This window comes from Schistocerca serialis, chromosome 7 (genome assembly GCF_023864345.2).
Source record: "Schistocerca serialis cubense isolate TAMUIC-IGC-003099 chromosome 7, iqSchSeri2.2, whole genome shotgun sequence".
Lineage (NCBI taxonomy): Eukaryota > Metazoa > Arthropoda > Insecta > Orthoptera > Acrididae > Schistocerca > Schistocerca serialis.
The window spans coordinates 421,464,873-421,485,400 of NC_064644.1; the positions used below are offsets into that span (position 1 = coordinate 421,464,873).

Genomic DNA, 20,528 nt, shown 5'->3' on the forward strand with positions numbered 1-20,528 from the left:
CAGATGGCGGCCTGTTCCCGACTAGTGCTGTAAAAGTAACCACTCAATTTTATATTGTCTGTATTCGGTACTGTCTAGATACATACTCATTACAAAGTATTCGTCGCTCGCAACTTTCGCTACTATTTCACTTGGCTTCTAGTGGCAGCGGTAGTGTAGAAAACTGTTGAAAATGTAGATGCTCCGATGGAAATTAACTATAACGGGTAGCTGGATGTTTCGTTAACTTTTTTTCCCCAGATTTTCAATGGACTCTTTTTCTTACTGAATACGACTGTCGACATAAATCACATTTTTTTTGCTTCGGGGGATCTTCACTGAAAAAAATACACAATTTACCTCTTTTCAGCTATACACAATGAGAAAATGTAGCCGGCCGTTATGGCCGAGCAGTTCTAGGCGCTTCAGTCTGGAACCGCGCGACCACCACGGTCGCAGGTTCGAATCTTGCCCCGGGCATGGATGCGTGTGATGTCCTTAGAACTACTTACACCTAACTAACTTAAGTACTAGAGGACTCATTACCTCAGATTTTAGGTCTCATAGTGCTCAGAGCCATTTGAACTATTTTTTTGAGAAAACGTACTAAATTACGTTTAAGGTGAAGTCATATGATAAATCAATTTACGAGTCAATGAGTCAATTTAAAATATAACTATCCGTTCACTCACCTAAGATCACAATTTAATTTTATAATCGAACTCATAATTTTGTATAAAAGTACGTGGGTCGAAGACAATTCCCACATAGTTTTCCGTTACTCTGAGTCCGAATCGGAGAAATACGAAAACTACCGCTTCGCCCAGAGTCGAACACAGAAGTGCGTGCGTGGAAGGAAAAATGCAAGTGACGTTTCACACAGTAACGAAACGGTGCTTCAAGTCTCTTGGAATGTTAGTATATTAGTTACTCGACAGCGAATACCGACGATATGCAACGGGACTAATCCCGACACACTACGGAAGGGTACAGCAGAAGGAATGTTGGCCAGAATACAAGAATGCGAGCAACAGGGTTTTGGAATACCACTATTGGCTCAGTACGTCCTCTGTTTTGAGAGATCATCCAGAACGAATCCATGAAGGACAGAACAAATGTTTGTTGTTGTGACTAATATGTGTGGGAGAGAACGAAACCGGGAGGCCTAAGCTGTAAGTCGGTACCGAAGTCTATTGCCGCAGGGGCCAAAGGTTCGCGTCGCAGTGCATAAAAACAGAACACACTACTGTTTTTGAAAACTGCAGCACCAAGTAGGAGACATGTTCTTACAATGATATTTATTCCATAGATTAGGGACATGAGATTGTACAAGTTGTGAGGATCCTATATCCTCCCACGTCAATATACACCGACGGGAAAAAATTGCAACGCCAATAAGGAACTGTGCGACATAAATGATAGTTGGTAGGCGTGTTTCTGCTTCTGAAAGATGATGATTATTCAAATTTTGTGCCATTCGCTTAATAGCTGCGCCACTATGAGGTTGAAAATCGGGTTTGCTTTAAGTACACACTTTAATGGTCGTGAGCGTTAGTTACCTTTGAAATTGGACATGGTGAGTTAATGTTAGTCAAGGATGCCTTTAAGGCTACAAAGACACCATTATCAACAGCTCACTGAGTTCGAATGAAGTCGTGTAATAGGCTGCAGAATCTGGATGCTGCTTCTGCGATATTGCAGCAAGGCTTGGCACGCATGTAGCCACTGTACACGATTGCTGGCAGCGGTGATTACGAGAATGTACGATACAAAAGGACGGGACTCCGGATGGCCAAGTGGCACTACCGAAATGGAAGACCACCCTGTTCCGCGTACGGCTCTAGCGCACCGTATCTCCACCTTCAGCTGCAATTTGAGCAGCAGCTGCCACCATAGTGACACTACTAACTGTTAGAAATCATTACTTGAAGGAAAGCTCCGATGATGATGATTATGATTGGTTTGTGGGACTCTCAACTGCGCAGTTATCAGCACCCGTACAAATTCCCAACCTTTGTTCAGTAGAATCTCGCCACTTACATGAATGATGATGATACGTTTTGCGGATGATGCTGCAGTATACAGAGAATTTGCAGCATTAGAAAATTGCAGCGAAATACAGGAACATCTACAGCGGATAGGGAGTGGCAACTGACTCTTAACATAGACAAATGTAATGTATTGCGAATACATAGAAAGAGGGATTCTTTATTGTATGATTGTATGATAGCGGAACAAACACTGGTAGCAGTTACTTCTGTAAAATATCTGGGAGTATGCGTGCGGAACGATTTGAAGTAGAATTATCATATAAAATTAATTGTTAGTAAGGCGGGTGCCAGGTTGACATTCATTGGGAGAGACCTTAGAAAATGTAGGCCATCAACACAGGAGGTGGCTTACAAAACACTCGTTCGACCTATACTTGAGTATTGCTCATCAGTGTGGGATCCGTACGAGGTCGGGTTGACAGGAGATAGAGAAGATCCAAAGAAGAGCGGCGCGTTTCGTCACAGGGTTATTTGGTAAGCGTGATAGCGTTACGGAGATGTTAGACAAGATCCAAAGAAGAGCGGCGCGTTTCGTCACAGGGTTATTTGGTAAGCGTGATAGCGTTACGGAGATGTTAGACAAGATCCAAAGAAGAGCGGCGCGTTTCGTCACAGGGTTATTTGGTAAGCGTGATAGCGTTACGGAGATTTTTAGCAAACTCAAGTGGCAGACTCTGCAAGAGAGGCGCTCTGCATCGCGGTGTAGCTTGGTGTCCAGCTTTCGAGAGGGTGCGTTTCTGGATGAGGTATCGAATATATTGCTTCCCCCTACTTATACCTCCCGAGGAGATCACGACTGTAAAATTAGAGAGATTCGATCGCGCACGTAGGCTTTGCGGCAGTAGTTCTTCCCGCGAACCATACGCGACTGGAACAGGAAAGGGAGGTAATGACAGTGGCACGTAAAGTGCCCTCCGCCACACAACGTTGGGTGGCTTGCGGAATATAAATGTAAATGTAAACAACACAAACACCCAGTCATCTCGAGGGAGCTGAAAATCCCTGACCCGTCGGGAATCGAACCCGGGACCCATTGCTCGGGAAGCGAGAACGCGACCGCGAGACCACGAGCTGCGGACTGGAAAGCTCCGAGCCAGACTCCAAACCACTACCATTTGCAACTTCAGTGGTATCAAGCGCCAGCTCACTGGAGGGCCGGGTGGAGCTCTGTTGTGTTTCCTGATGAAAGCTGATTATGCCTGGGTGCCAGTGATGGCCGTGTCGGTTAAGGAGGCGGCCAGTTGAGGACCTGTAAACAGCCTGTCTGCATGGCTAGACAAACTGGACCGACACCTGTAGTTACGGTCTGGGGTGCGATTTTGTACGACTGCAGGAGCACTTGCGTGGGTTTCACACGCAGCCTTACTGCACATTTATGCGTCAATCTGGCGATCCGACCTGTTGTGCCGCCATTCATGAACAGAATTCCAGGGTGTGTTTTCCAACAGGATAACGCTCACTTGCATACCGCTGTTGTAACCCAACATGTTCTACACAGTGTCGGCACGTTGCGTCGGCCAGCTCGATCCCGAGATCTGTCTCCAATCGAGCACATGTGGGACATCATCGGATGACAACTCCAGCGTCATCCACAAACGCCATGAACCATCCCTTTACTGACCAACCAATTGCACCAGGCATGGAACACCAACCCACAAACTGACTTCCGGCAGCTGTACAACACAATGAATACTCGTTTGCATGCTTGCATTCACATTCTAGCGGCTACACCGATTATTAATGCATTTTACATTTGAAACAACTTATCTCGCGCTTACATTAACCTGTGATCTTACAATGTTAATCACTTAAATCTATGAAATTACTATGAAATGAATACCCCCAGCTGCATACAGGTGTTGATATACGTCAACGGGGACAGTTGAATGTGTGCTCCGACTGGGACTCGAACCCGGGATCGCCTGCTTACATGGCAGACGCTCTATCCATCTGAGCCACTGATGACACAGAGGATAGTGTGACTGCAGGGACTTATCTCTGGCAAGCCTCCCGTGAGACCCACATTCCCATCTTATTGTCCCGCACTATATTCATAGCGCCCCAACCCATTATTCTCATTACTCGCGGCTTTTTGGCGATTCCCGTAAGAGTTTGGGCACTGTTTGTGCATCCGCATAGAAGAAGATGGGCAAATGGCCAGTGAGCATTAACTATGTATATACTTAAATCTATTACCTGTACAGATGTATTCCCGAAATTTCATCACTCTACATTAATTATTATTTGGTGTTGCGATTTTTTTACCGTCAGGATATTTGTCATTCTTTGTGAGAGGAGGAGGAGGAGGAGGAGGAGGAGGAGGAGATTAGTGTTTAACGTCCCGTCGACAACCATTCTTTGTGACCTATTGCTTGATCGCATAGCGTATGTTACGTTAATGTAACTACTGCTCGCTTAGCTGAGTTCAGCATTCCAGAGTAATCGCCGCCCGCTGATAGTGGTTCCAGTAGTAGTGATTGCTGTTGCTGTGCACGAGCGCATAGCGTGGGGGACTGGCGGTGAAGTCAGTGCAGTGCTACATGGGCAGTTGAGTTCAGACGATGGGCGTGCCGACATTGCTCCAACATACTTCCAAATCTTCTTTCGGGTGTAATTATTCCCGCCGCGTTCTATTCAGTTAAGGTTTCAGTGTGAAACGATCGATGTCATACGGTGGCATGCCGAATATTGCCAACACCGAGAGTATTTAAACTAAAACTTTTATCCATTCTGCATTTGGAACACTGCGACTGTCTTGTTAAAGGTTTCAGGAATTTCTGCAACCAGTCACCGTTTTTTCATCATGTTTTATTTATTCATGACCGGTTTCGAATCGCCTGGCGATTCATCTTCAGATAAGTATTGTGGGGGTCGTACATCTGTGGCAAATATAGAGACGAAAAAGTGAGCACTGTAAGTGGGAAAAATATCAAGATTGAAACATTAATTTTATGGTATTACTCACTGTTTTTATTCTTGTTGCAAGCACTGCTCTGGAAAACATTATGTACGCTTTCCAGTATCGTTAAATATCAAGTGAAACAAGCACTTTTCCACCGATGGCGACTCCCTCATACTTCACAAAATATTAACAAACGAAACAGTGTGGCTGTTGTTGTCTCCAAAGAGTTTTGTGGAGGCAGAGATTTTCTTTGCTCATTTTTCGTTGTGTGTGGCATTCGTAATAAACTAAATAATATACACTGAACCGTGCAACAAAATTCATGCTGAACCTGCTGTAAAAACCAAGGAACTAAACATTTTAAAAACAATAGCCCATAACAATGCTTAGTTGACAAACCAGATGCAAAAATGAAAATTAAGCAAAAACCATCAACAAACTTTTCCTCGGCACCAGAAGAAACTAAATATGTCTGTATGCCTTTCCTTGGTAATGTATCATATCAACTTGCAAATCTATTCAAACCACACAAAGTCAAAATCAGTTTCCACACAAACAACGAAATACAAAAAAAAAAAAAAAATAAATAAATAATTCACAAGATTAAAACAACCAGCCCACTATATCACAAATCAGGTATATACAAATTATACTTGTGACAGCTGTTCTTGCTACTACATAGGACAGACAGGAAGAAATTTTGAAATCCGATACAAAGAGCACACTGACGCACTCTGTTTAAATAATTTAAATAAACCCACGTTTGCAGCCCATCTAGCCCAGAATAGTCATTCAATCACAGATATAAAAACCAACCTACAAATTGTAGACAAAGGAATAAAAATGGACCTCTTGGAACAAGTAGAAATTTTCATGCATAACAATAAAACACCCCACACCATTTTAAATGAACAAATTGATTTAGCAAATAACCCATTCTTCCAAAATTTTAAAGAGTCCTTAAATATGAAAAACTAATAAATACTGTACTCATTCACTTCCATACCCACCTCGCTCATACCACACCTAAACACCATATCCTCTCTCTCTCTCTCTTTCTCTCTCTCTCTCTCTCTCACACACACACACACACACACACACACACACACACACACACACACACACATAAATCTCACCCTCCCTCCTTCACTCACTCTCCCCCCTCCGCCCCCCATATGTATACACTATCCTCTTTATTGAGCAATGCGAAACATGCCAAACATAACTTCACTACCAGAAATATTGTCCTAAACACTTTGTTGTAGATAAAGAAAGTAATGTAATAAATATATTTTTTATTACGAATGCCACACAAAGCGAAAAATGAGCGAAGAAAATCTCTGCCTCCACAAAACTCTTTGGAGACAACAACATCCACACTCTTTGGTTTGTTTATATTTTATAAAGTATGTGGGATTCGCCATCGGTGGAAAAGTGCCTGTTTCACTTGATATTTAACGATACTGGAAAGCATACATAATGTTTTCCAGAGCAGTGCTTGCAACAAGAATAAAAACAGTGAGTAATACCATCAAATTAATCTTACAATCTTAATATTTTTCCCACATACAGCGATCATTTTTTCGTCTCTATATTTGTCACAGATGCACGACCTCCACAATACTCCAAACTAGATTGTATCATCTGAAGATGAATCGCCAGGCGATTCGAAACCGGTCATGAATAAATAAAAATTGAAGAAAAAACGGCGATTGGTTGCAGTAATTCCTGAAACCTTTAGTATTTAAAAGTGTTTGAAATGAGTAATGATTTCTGTAATAAATTGTACAGTTTGTGATCCGCAAAAATTTGCTGTTCTTAATCGGACCCGTCATTATCTGCTCCCTCAAAATACCAGTAAATGAAATAAATATATAACTTATTGGAATGGAGAGGGACAGCATCGCCCTCGTATAGCGCATCTCGTGGTCATGTTATAAAACGATGGAAACTGCAGAACTGTATATGCACATTGACTGTGATAATCCAGAGTGATGTGAAACCGCAACGTGTTGCAGGAAGAACATCTTGATGTCGCGGCATGGAATCAAAGAGGGCCTGGATACGCTTCTAGCGAATACCCTGTCGAGCGGTTTGTAGGCGCGTCCACAATGCATCGAAGAGGTTTCAGGAGGACCAGAGTGAACAAGTTGGCGACCGACCGTAACCCAGAAACGTTGGATGGGCGACATGTCAGCTAACGCACAGGTGAGGCAACCATTGGTTCTCGTTGTTTTTCGAAGCAGGCTTACACATTCATCGTCATATGTGACCAGGCATTTTCCTGCTGAAATATGACATGTGGAGCATACAGGAGGGGTAGTGCCTCGGGCTCTGAAATCCCCTTCATGTAACGGTTGCTGTTCACGTTGCAAACATAACGGTACTTACAAGGGAACCTCCCCATCGCACCCCCCTCAAATTTAGTTATAAGTTGGCACAGTGGATAGGCCTTGAAAAACTGAACACGGATCAATCGAGAAAACAGGAAGAAGTTGTGGGCAACTATGAAAAAAATAAGCAAAATATACAAACTGAGTAGTCCATGCGCAAGATAGGCAACATCAAGGATAATGTAAGCTTAGGAGCGCTGTGGTCCCGTGGTTAGCGTGCAGCTGCGGAACGAGAGGTCTTTGGTTCAAGTATTCCCTCGACTGAAAAGTTTACTTTCTTTATTTTCGCAAAGTTATGATCTGTCCGTTCGTTCATTGACGTCTCTGTTCACTGTAATAAGTTAAGTGTCTGTGTTTTGCGACCGCACCGCAAAACCGTGCGATTAGTAGACGAAAGGACGTGCCTCTCCAATGGGAACCGAAAACATTTGATCGCAAGGTCATAGGTCAACCGATTCCTCCACAGGAAAACACGTCTGATATATTCTATACGACACTGGTGACGGCATGTGCGTCACATGACAGGAATATGTTGTCGACCCACCCAACTCGTACACTTGGCGAATGGATAAAAAGGTTCTTCTACCTTGCCCGATTTAGGTTTTCTTGAGGATGTGGTAATCACTTCCAAAAAAGTGATGAAAACATAAGATTTTGTGATATAAACTGCAACAAATGAGTCCGCAGCTCGTGGTCGTGCGGTAGCGTTCTCGCTTCCCATGCCCGGGCTCGATTCCCGGCGGGGTCAGGAATTTTCTCTGCCTCGTGATGACTGGGTGTTGTGTGATGTCCTTAGGTTAGTTAGGTTTAAGTAGTTCTAAGTTCTAGGGGACTGATGACCTTAGATGTTAAGTCCCATAGAGCTCAGAGCCATTTGAACCATTTGCAACAAATGAATGCAACAGTTTCACAGTCGCACAGTTTTCCCTGTGCTCTGTCAAAACATATGTTTTTAACGTTTTCAATTTTTTCCGTGTGTAGACCGTCAAATCCTGCATATGTCCAAGCAAATTTGAACATGTCCTGTAATTTTGGAGAGCGAAGTTGATTATGTGTGAGTGCCTGAACTTTGATAATTGTCTGAAAATAAAAAATTAAACTATTCACTCGAAGGAAGACTTGAACCAAGGACCTCTCGTTCCGCAGCTGCTCACGCTAACCACGGGACTACGACGCTCCTGAGCTGACATCATGCTTGATGTTGCCTATCTTGCGCATGGACTACTCAGTTTGCATATTTTGCTTATTTTTTTCATAGTTCCACACAACTTCTTCCTGTTTTCTCGATTAATCTGTGTTTAGTTTTTCAAGTCCTATCCACTGTGCCAACTTATAACTAAATCTGAGGGGGGTGCGATGGGGAGGTTCCCTTGTTAGCAGGCGAGATATCTTGTTACAGCCAGTGGCGCACCAAATCAACAACTTGCCACTGTCCGCTATACAGCTCAACACTGCACTCTAACCGATTAAGCTCATCGGGGTAGCGTCCACCACTTACAGGACCATCATTGTAGGACAAATTGAAGCGAGACTTGTCCGAAAACACTATATTTTACCACGCAGCACGCCAGTGCACACTACAGTCTAAGGCGTTGATGGTTTCCAGTCAGTGGAAGCTTACACAATACGGCACGTGCTACGGGTTCAGCCTTCAGCAGACCGCTTCGAACAGTCATGTCGGACATGTCACGAATCGTTGCAATGCTCTAACGTCAAGCCAACACTGTGGACGGAGCTGTTCTGTCTGTTACGGCTACGGGGACAAAATGGCGGACATCCCGCGCTGTGGTCGCATTGTGAAGTCCAGTACGCGCTCGTCGTCGTGTACGACCCATTTCCATCCACAGGCTTCACACACGTAACAGAGCTGTAGCAGGGGGCCTGTACAGACCGCAATGTCACGGCACGACAAACATGTTTCCCGGTAACCAATCATTCTACTCTGTCCAAACTGACACGCTGATATTGCGCCATTTGATGTGGACCAGGCATGCTTGTACTTGCTTGCATGTTTCCACTTCGTTTGATGGCTTTGCATCGACTGAGCGTAATGTAATGCTGACCTGTCCGGTCACACAATAGGTTGGTTGGTTTAAAAGAGGGGGGAATGGGACCAAACTACGAGGTCATCGGTCCCTTGTTCCTAGTACAACAATGCCACAAGTATGAGAATAAAATAGACGAGACATACAACACAAAACGGAAAGAAAGAGAAGATCACAAGAACGAAGGAAAGGCAACTAACATTAAAAGGAACAAAAGAGTATAAGGGAACAACAGAGAGATGCAAGAAACAGTTAAAAGAGAGTAAAACAAGGAAGCAGATTACAGTGGATGGCCGACCACGAAAATAAAAAGGAAAAGCCAGCCACCCTGCAACATATTAAAACCTTCATCCTAGAAGCACTAGGGTTGAGGACACAGACGGACAAAGGACAGGCGCTAAAACTCAGCTCGAATGATAAAACTCACTCTCACGGATGAAACGTAAAACCAAATCACCAAATCAGCCGATGAGGCGTTGTCTGCTAAAATCAACGATGACGAGTCCGGAACCGAAGACGAAGTCGCAGGGCAGCCAAAGAAGGACAGAGCAGAAGAATATGGGCCACTGTTAACCGGGCGCCGCACAGACAGCTGGATTTCACGACGCAGGAGGTAGCCGTGACTCGCCCATGCATGGCCAATGCGGGAACCTGCAGAGGACAACAGAGTTCCTGCGAGACGCCCTCATCGAGGACTTCCACACATTCGTGGTCCCCTTAATGGCTCGCAGTTTGTTGTGCGTACTGAGATTTTGTCATTCCGTCTCCCACAGCTGAAAAACCCCGCGGCGTAATAACGAACGCAGGTCAGTTGCGGGGATGCCCATCTCCAGAAGTAGTTTCCGTGTAGCCTGTTTAGCCAGCCGGTCAGCAAGTTCGTTTCCTGGGATTCCAACGTGACCAGGGGTCCAGACGAACACCACTGAACGACTGGACCGTTCCAGGGCACAGATGGAGTCCTGGACGGACGCTACCAAAGGATGACGAGGGTAGCACTGGTCGATAGTTTTCAGGTTGCTCAAGGAGTCAGTACATAAAATACTCCCCAAGGTATGAACGGAGATGCTGAAGTGCACGAGAAATGACCACCAGCTCTGCAGTGAACACACTGCAGCCCCCGGGTAAGGAATGCTTTTCAATATGGCCGCCGTGCACGTAGGCAAAGCCAACGCGACTATCAGCCATCGAGCCGTTGGTGTAAACCACTTCAGAACCCCGGAACATGCCAAGAATCGAGAGGAAGTGACAGCGGACAGCCGCAGGGTTAATGGAGTCCTTAGGGCCACGTGAAAGGTCCTGACGAAGCTGCGGTCGAGGCGTACACCATGGAGGCTTACGTGAACGGACCGCAAGTAGAGGTGGTAAAGGGAAGGACTCCAGTTCGGAGAGAAGGGACCGCACACAATAGTCGGCGATGCTGGGTCTATGTGCACGCCACCTCTCTGCAGTCTTGACTACTTATCAGGATTTGCCTGTTATACATGTCCTCCGATTTTGATGTAATTGAGACTATTCGTTTCGGGCGTTGGAGCTTTCACATACAGTATATTCGTCAGCAGATGCCCACTATCTTGATACAGCATTAAATGAGTCAGGTAGGATACTTCATACAGCTACGTCTCCTTTATCGACGGAACTCTACTTGGCGTGCGGTGAGACGCTAAAGCTCGATCGTAGTTAGTCAAAGCAGTCATACCGTCTTTGGAGCTGAGCTTCCTTACGTCTGAATGCACTTTATGCAATCTGTCTACTTACTGACGACCAGGCAAGAGAAATTCGCGCTACTAACATCGATAGCAACGTAATTCAGGGGTCGCAGTGGCTGGGGTTAATATAGTCATCCTGCCCTTTTTTTTGTAATTGAATTTCGAGAGAACATTTGACAGGGCACACTCTAGTGTTAGAAAATGGTTCAAATGGCTCTAAGCACTATGGGACTAAACATCTGAGGTCATCAGTCCCGTAGACTTAGAACTACTTAAACCTAACTAACCTAAGTACATCACACACATCCATGCCCGAGGCAGGATTCGAACCTGCAACCGTAGCAGCAGCGCGGTTCCGGGTTGAAGCGCCTTGAACCGCTCGGCCACAGCAACCGGCTCTCTAGTGTTAGAAGACGAATGCGCGATCCAACATAATTGATGAGGTCTCTAAGCGGATGGCCTCTGTGAAGGTGACGAGTTCGAAACACTGTCGCATCTTTGCAACTTCTCGATGTATTTTCTATCTGCTACTGTAATGCCTCGTCTACAACAACGTAACTTTGAGTATATGACATCCTCGTGTTATTCCATACCATTAATTCATCGTCCACAGTTTAAAAATATGAATTTGCAAAAACAATTGTCGACTTCTGTTTCCGCTTTCGTAAGGTTTGTGATGCTTTTATTTATGAGACAAAATTCGGTATAAAAAAAATGTAGTTCCATTCCCGTGCCTTTTCAAGAATTCATCAGCATATTTTAGACCAGAGTGTCAAGACATCGGGATTACAGATAAGCTGAGAACTAAGTGTCCCTTAGATGCGAGATGTAAAATATTGCGAGAGATGTCGTTATTTCTCCCACTAAAAAAAGGAGAGAGACTCCGCTCCTACTCTGTGTATGTGTAGGTAGAGTTCCGCGTTCTGGTCCTATACGGGCCAACCTGGCCCCACCTACCGCCGTGTCACCCTCTGTCAGTGGCGTAATCGGAAGCGGTATGGAGGGACATGAGGCCGCACACCGCAGTACCGATTCAAAAATGGTTCAAATGGCTCTGAGCACTATGGGACTTAACTTCTGAGGTCATCAGTCCCCTAGAACTTACAACTACTTAAACCTACCTAACCTAAGGACATTACACACATCCATGCCCGAGGCAGGATTCGAACCTGCGACCGTAGCGGTTCCAGACTGTAGCGCCTACAGCCGCTCGGCCACAACGGCCGGCTAGCACTACCGGGCGTTGTCAGGTTTCTTGACCTTGGAACCGCCACTAATTTGTCAAGCAGCTCCTGTTGGTCTCAGGCGGCTGAGTGCACCCCGTACCAGCCCCAAACCAAGAAAATATTCTTGGCAGTACCGGTACTCTATGCATCTGTGGTTAACCAAACTACCAGCCTGAAAACTTTAAAGCACCTTACATCTACACTGACAGAAAAAAAATCGCAGCACCAAGGAGTTGGTACGACATAAATGAAAATTAGTAGGTGTGTTTCTCAAAATACGACCGTGTATATGAGGCGACGGCTCGACTCCTTATCAGAATTAATTATTAACCTATTTTTTTTTTCATCACTGGCTATTTTATTTATTATATGGCATTTGACAGATAATATTATGAAAAAAACCACGTTTATTTGCATAGTTTCAGTTTATGTTTTCCATGGTCGTACGTCATTCGCGTCATTATTTATCGCGGTTTGACTTGGCCTTTCCAAGCCTGTCCCTCGTCTTTGAATTACAGATAGTAAATAGTCAAATAATGTATGAAATTCAGTACAACTTCATGAAAATTGATGCGTTTTTTCTCATTTTATTACCACTCGAATGCTACAAATTACATAATGTGACCAGTGAAGGAAAAAATATATATATTAAAAAGTGGTTGATGGGGGATCGCCGGCCGAGGTGGCCGAGCGGTTCTAGTTGCTACAGTCTGGACCGCTACGATCGCAGGTTCGAATCCTGCCTCGGGCATGGATGTTGTGCTGTCCTTTGGTTAGTTAGGTTTAAGTAGTTCTAAGTTCTAGGGGACTGATGATCTCAGCAGTTAAGTCCCATAGTGCTCAGAGCCATTTGAACCATTTTTGATGGGGGATCCGAACCGTCGCCTGATGCATGACCCGCTTGCAACGCGCGGACGCTAATCGCTTTTTTTTCCCCAATTTATTGGTCATAACGTTCTACAGCAGTACACAATTTTCAACTGACATTTAAAAGTAATAAAAGAAACTAAAATTAATTACAGGTTCCTTGACATTTTAGAAGAAATCCAAGTGTAGACCAGAGAGTGATGTTAGTCATTTGATCGTACGTGTTTTTCAAAGATCAAATTGTGTCTCGTTTCTCCATGTATTCATTCGCATCATCGAAAATTGGAGTTCACACGACGGTTCTTCTGAGGAAGTTGGCATATGCATCATAGTAATTATTGATGCGTGGTAGCTTGTGATGCTGGTCGGAGATATACTTCCAAAAATCTCCTTCGCTCTTTTCTTTACTGGACAGTTTGACCACAACGATGTCTGGCGACGGCACCTTCGCACAGATACTTCAGTTACATAATACACGAGTAAAACTTCTCTTGCAATTTTCTCGGAATTGCCGGAGCAGTGCATCTTACTAATTGCACACTATGTTGTTTTAATGGCCTACTAAACGTGTACAAAGTCTGAAGTAAATCTGTGATACGAACGGCGTGGCCTACCCTTGTGAGCTGAGGAAAATGGGCACTCCTTCCAGCAGCTCACTTAATAACTCTGTGGGAAATAACTAAATAAACTATACTCAGAACGCCACGGAAAGAGTAAAGTTTCTTGGGTTTACCTTTCTAAATAAATATTCAGTTCACTAATAAATTCGAATGTTACAGAGACAGCGCTACGAGGCCTCTCGTCAACGTCCGTTTTCCACGGCAGAGAGAATAATATTCGTGATGCACCTTCCAGACAGCTTTCCAGGGACCACTTCAATTACGGGATGGGCTCCGTTAAAGTTAATTCGTTAGAACCCTGTAGTTTTGTCACTCGTACTCTTTAGGTGATGAATTGCCGCTACAATTCCCAGCGAAGTGCGATATCCTTCGCTTCACTGTCAGTAGTTTAAAATAATTACAGGCCTCCAGTGTGTCACCGAAAGTACGACAGAGAAATTTACTCCTAAACTTTAGCGTCGGCCATAGTTCTTATCCTCATATACCGAAGCAAGCCAACTTTCTTGAGTGTCAACTGGGCATTTAATAACGCGCAACGCCCTAAATTTTGCCTCCGCTTATCATGGCCACTATCTTCAACTGACAATATTTCACGTGTCACATTACACGTGCCGCTTTCTTGAATCGAGCGATATATGGCTGTCAGAAACATAACGAGCTTCTCCATGGCAACCAGCCTGAACTCCAAAACAATGAGCAAGGGCAGATCAACTAACATGACTCAATAAGGGCGCTGAACAGACAAGTGAATCTTTGATTATACATTTTCGTAAAGCTTTTGATTAACTAATGTATCAACGCCCTTCATAGGAAATACGTTCGTGTGAAACATCTAACCATGTGGGCAAATTGGTGTGTGATTTCTTTATGTGCAGAACGTAAACTGTTAGGCTAGACGTGCAGTCACACATAGAAATAATTTCGGAAGTGGTCCAGTATTATCATCAGTCGTGTAACAAGCTAAATGACGTGGCAAATGACGCATTCTTTCGTCAAATGATACAGTTATCTGTGATAAGATATGGAGTGATGATAATTGTATGCAGCGACGTACAGGATCTGGCGAAATAGTAGTTTAGTGCAAAAATTGTAACTACAAAAGCTTTCAGTGTAAACCAATCTGGAGTTATGCTTTTCGCGACGAATAAAAATATAAAAACTTAGACTACACCATTAATGAATTACAGGTGGAGTCAACTATGTCACACAAACACCAAGGAGCAACAATAGGACACTAGGCAATGTTAAATGGAACTTCCTTATAAACTCAGTTGTAGTTAATGCAAATTGCAGTTTGCTTACGTAAGATAATGTTTATAAAATTACATTTAGTTGATGGGATAACATATCGCATCTTAATTAGTATGGGCAATTTACTAGGCTAGTATACGAAGGCATCGATTGTAAAAGTAATACGCAGAAACAATTTATAAATAAACGGTAGAATTGATGCTTAGTATAGCATATCGTGTTGGAGGGAAGCGTGGAGGGTAAAAACCGTAGAAGGAGGCCAAGAGATGAATGCACTAAGCAGATTCACAAGGATGTAGGTTGCAGTAGTTACTCGGAGATGAAGAGACTTGCGCTGGATAGAGTAGCTTGGAGAGCTGCATCAATCCTGTCTTTGGACTGAAGGCAACAACAACACAAAAGCATTTGCGGCAAAACGTTGAAAATTTGGGAGATGAGAACCATCAGATACATGGTTACATCACAGGACGCTCGAACGGAACGTAATCAAGAAAATGGTGTGTGTGTGTGTAGGGGGGGGGGGGGGGTGTCTTTGTCTTGTGCTGCTTACAGAGACTGCAAAAATATCCATTTACTTAAAATGGAGCGTATACATTGGAGCTTTGAGAAGATCTTAAAAATGTACACCCGACGCTTTATATTTTAGCAAGGCTGTACGTCAGTGTTGTTGTGACATCTGTGTTAGCTGAGAGGCTATTTTCGAAGGCTGGTATTAATATCCCGCCAAGAAGAAAAAAACTCTTGACTCCAAGCTCTTGTCGTACCTTCTTTTTGGAGTTGGCTGTCCGAAAGATATGGGAAGTATTATTCACTTGTAAGTGTAAATCACACTCTATGCACAAAAGAGGTGTAGGTAACACACATACAACAGAAGAAATTAGCTTCCTATATGAACAAAAAATAAGGTTTTTTAGGTCTTAAAAAGGAGTGTTACATTTTCAATTTTCTTGTTAAAGTGAGCCTAGTATTGGATTCGTATTTTTTTGTTAGTATTTTTAAAATAACAGCATTTTTGAATTTCACTCCTTTGAGCCAACATCGATCACAAATGCTACGTAGAACTTTGAAAAAATGTTAATATTGCTGATTTTCAAATACTATTTTCAGTTTAGAAGAACTGTTTTCTCATGATAAACAAGGTTTAGCTATCAAACAACAGGACTATTGCTGTAAAATTTTATTTCAAAACGTACATATATTTATTTATTGTCATTCTCAGTATACTCCCATCCTCTACCCCTACAATGCTCCATGCGAATTTTCAAAAATGTTCAAATGTGTGAGAAATCTTATGGGAGTTAACTGCTAAGGTCATCAGTCCCTAAGCTTACACACTACTTAACCTAAATTATCCTAAGGACAAACACACACACACACACACACACACACACACACACCCGTGCCCGAGGGAGGACTCGAACCTCCGCCGGGACCAGCTGCACAGTCCATGACTGCAGCGCGCTGAGGCCGCTCAGCTAATGCCTCGCGGCTGCGAATTTTCCATTGACGGAAATAATGCTGGACGTCTCCATCTGTGAGCTCTTTGATGGCACGTGACGCTTTTTCCTTCACTACTTCAACGGACTGAAATCTTGTTCCTTTTAATGCAGATTTGGCCTTGGGGAATAAATAAATCACACGTGGTGCTAGGTCAGGCGAATAAGGTGGGTGGTCTAACACTACAAAGCAAGAAACGTCTTTTAATAATTTGACCTTCAGGAACCCCGTGAAGATACGTAATTCTAAGAATAAAAAATAATCATCATCATAGCTTTGAATCTTGATTTGCTCATACGAGCTTTTTTCTCTCCCGGTAAAACTGGACCCTTCCAGTGCTTGGACTGTCGCTTAGTTTCTGGATCAAAAGTGATAACTAAGGTTGGTCACATGTTATCACTCTTTCCAAGAAATTAGAACCATTTTCAGTGGTATTCGAAGTGTCAATACAAAAATTTTCACAAGCTTCTTTATATTCGATCGTGAGAATTTTATGCACCGGTTTCGTAAGCACTTTTCTTATTTCTATTGGTTGCATAGAATTTGCCTTGGACGTTCGTTGTCAATTAAAACCGTTTCAACAATCGAACGAATACTCAACCGACGATCATATCGAATCTGATTACAAACGGACAAAAATATTTTAAAAAGTAGATGACGTTGGGGTGCGTCTCGGACGTAAGTCGTCTCTAACATCTCGGCCATCTTGAAAACGCTTGAAGCACTCGAAAACTCGCGTACGTGATAAACAATCTTCACCATACAGTTCTTATAGTAACAGATAGGTTTCCGTAGCAGTTTTACTTAGTTCATGAGTAACTTCAACACAATTCATTGTTCTACTATTACACTTATCATTTTTCCGTCGAAACAAAATAACAGGTGTCACACAGACGAATGCCACGGCCACACTGATTTGTCTACGCACACCAGAGGTCCGACCAGAGGTGCCGTATTCGACTGAGAATGCTTCATGCTCCACAACTGTTGGTGATTCTCCTCTGCAGCAGCAATTTGAGCAGGAGCAGTGGAACATCTACATTTACACTCCACAAGCCACCCAACGGCGTGTGGCGGAGGACACTTTACGTGCCACTATCATTACCTCCCTTTCCTGTTCCAGCCGCGTATGGTTCGCGGGAAGAACGACTGCCGGAAAGCCTCCGTGCGCGCTCGAATCTCTCTAATTTTACATTCGTGATCTCCTCGGGAGGTATAAGTAGGGGGAAGCAATACAGGGTGTTACAAAAAGGTACGGCCAAACTTTCAGCAAACATTCCTCACACACAAATAAAGAAAAGATGTTATGTGGACATGAGTCCGGAAACGCTTAATTTCCATGTTAGAGCTCATTTTCGTTTCGTCAGTATGTACTGTACAACGTGATCAAATGTAAATTTTCACAATCAACATGTAGGGGCTGACGAGAATCCGTACGCAATTGTGCAATCACGTCATCAACACAGATTTTCTGTGAACGTTTGGGCAGGCATTGTTGGTGATGTCTGGATTGGGCCCCATGTTCTTCCACCTACGCTCAATGAAGCACGTTATCATGATTTCATACGGGATACTCTACTTGTGCTGCTAGAACATGTGCCTTTACAAGTACGACACAACATGTAGTTCATGCACGATGGAGCTCCTGCACATTTCAGTCCAAGTGTTCGTACGCTTCTCAACAACTGATTCGATGACAGATGGATTGGTAGAGGCGAACCAATTCCATGGCCGCCATGGCCGCCACGGTCTCCTGACCTCAACCCTCTTGACTTTCATTTATGGGGGCATTTGAAAGCTCTTGTCTACGCAACCCCGGTACCAAATGTAGAGACTCTTCGTGCTCGTATTATGGACGGCTGTGATACAATACGCCATTCTCCAGGGCTGCATCAGCGCATCAGGGATTCCATGCGACGGAGGGAGGATGCATGTATCCTCGCTAACGGAGGACATTTTGAACATTTCCTGTAACAAAGTGTTTGAAGTCACGCTGGTACGTTCTGTTGCAGTGTGTTTCCATTCCATGATTAATGTGATGTGAAGAGAAGTAATAAAATGAGCTCTAACATGGAAAGTAAGCGTTTCCGGACACATGCCCACATAACATATTTTCTTTCTTTGTGTGTGAGGAATGTTTCCTGAAAGTTTGGCCGTACCTTTTTGTAACACCCTGTATATTCGATACCTCATCCAGAAACGCACTCTCTCGACACCTGGACAGCAAGCTATACCGCGATTCAGAGCACCTCTCTTGCAGAATCTGACACTTGAGTTTGCTAAACATCTCCGTAACGCTGTCACGCTTACCAAATAACCCTGTGACGAAACGCGCCGCTCTTCTTTGGATCTTCTCTACCTCCTCCGTTAACCTCACCTGGTACGGATCCCACACATGAGCAATACTCAAGAATAGGTCGAACGAATGTTTTGTAAGCCACCTCCTTTGTTGATGGACTATATTTTCTAAGGACTCTCCCAATGAATCTCAACCGGGCACCCACCTTACCAACAATTAATTTTATATGATCATTCCACTTCAAATCGTTCCGCAGGCAAACTCCCAGATATTTTACAGACGTAACTGCTCCAGTGTTTGTTCCGCTATCATATAATCATACAACTGTTACAAATCGGTTACTTCAAGGGCAGCTCCAAGCCAGACTCGTTGTAGTGTGCATTCCACTGACCCCAAACCACCGCCATTTGCGACTTCAGTGGTCAAGCGAGAGCTCACGGGAGGGACTGGTGGAGGTCTAGTTTGTTTTGTGATGATAGCTGGTTCTTCCCCGGTGCCATTAATGACCGTGTGTTGGTTAGGAGGCGGCCAGTTGAGGACTTGCACCCAACCTGTCTACGTGCTAGATATACTGGACCTACACCTGAACTTATGATCTGGGGTGTGATTTCGTATGACAGCAGGAGAATTCTCGTCACTATCCCACGCACCCAGAAAGCAAAACTGTACGTCAATCTGGTGATACAACCTGTTGTACTGCCTTTGGCTCTGAGCACTATGCGACTTAACTGCTGAGGTCATCAGTCGCCTAGGACTTAGAACTAATTAAACCTAACTAAGGACTTCACACACATCCATGCCCGAGGCAGGATTCGAACCTGCGACCGTAGCGGTCGCCCGGTTTCAGACTGTAGCGCCCAGAACCGCACTGTACTGCCTTTGATGAACAGCATGCCAGGGGGCGTTTTTCAATAGGATAAGGCTCGTCTACATGCCGCTGTTGTTCAAATGGCTCTGAGTACTATGGGACTTAACATCTGAGGTCATCAGTCCCCGCCGCTGTTGTAATCCAACATGTCCTATAGTGAGTCGACATGTTACCTTGGTCTGCTCGATCACCAGATCTGTCTCTAATCGAGCACATAACGGACATTATCGGACGATAAATCCAGCTTTATCCACAAACAGCATTAACCGTCCTTTTATTGACTGGTCAAATGCAACAGGCATGGAAATCCATCTCCCAAACTTACATCCGGTACCCGTCCAACATAATGCATGTGCTTCTGGATGCTCGCATTCAACATTCTGATGGTTACAGCGATTATTAATGTCCCACAACTACAAATTTGCAATGGGTTATTTCGCGCTTACATTAACCAATGATCTTGCAATGTTTATCACTTAAATATCTTACCTACACAAATATATTCCCTTAATGTCATTACTCTAAATTATTTTTTGGTGTTACGATTTTCTTCATCAGTGTATTTTTTTTTATAAAAATTAAACAAATTTCTTGACAAAACTATTGTGTACATCAACAATGACAGATCTCACACAGAACAAGTTTGGGAAATCACTCTTTTTGACATTTCGAATTCTGATAGCTCGATCACTCTCATGTGATTTATCTTCAGTATCGAATATCGCAAAGCTAATTTGTCGGAAATTCGGGGTATTGCCATTTACACCCAGGAGCGTTCAGTTCTCGATCTGTGGAGTTGTCATACTGTCTCACCTGCCGGAAGT

General features: G+C 43.8%; 1 protein-coding gene across 2 annotated transcripts in view; it reads right to left on the reverse strand.

Moving 5' to 3' along the window:
* Positions 1–20,528, reverse strand: part of LOC126412846 (protein goliath) — a 662,532-nt gene that overhangs the window by 44,371 nt on the left and 597,633 nt on the right. The gene's annotated exons all lie outside the window — the stretch shown is intronic.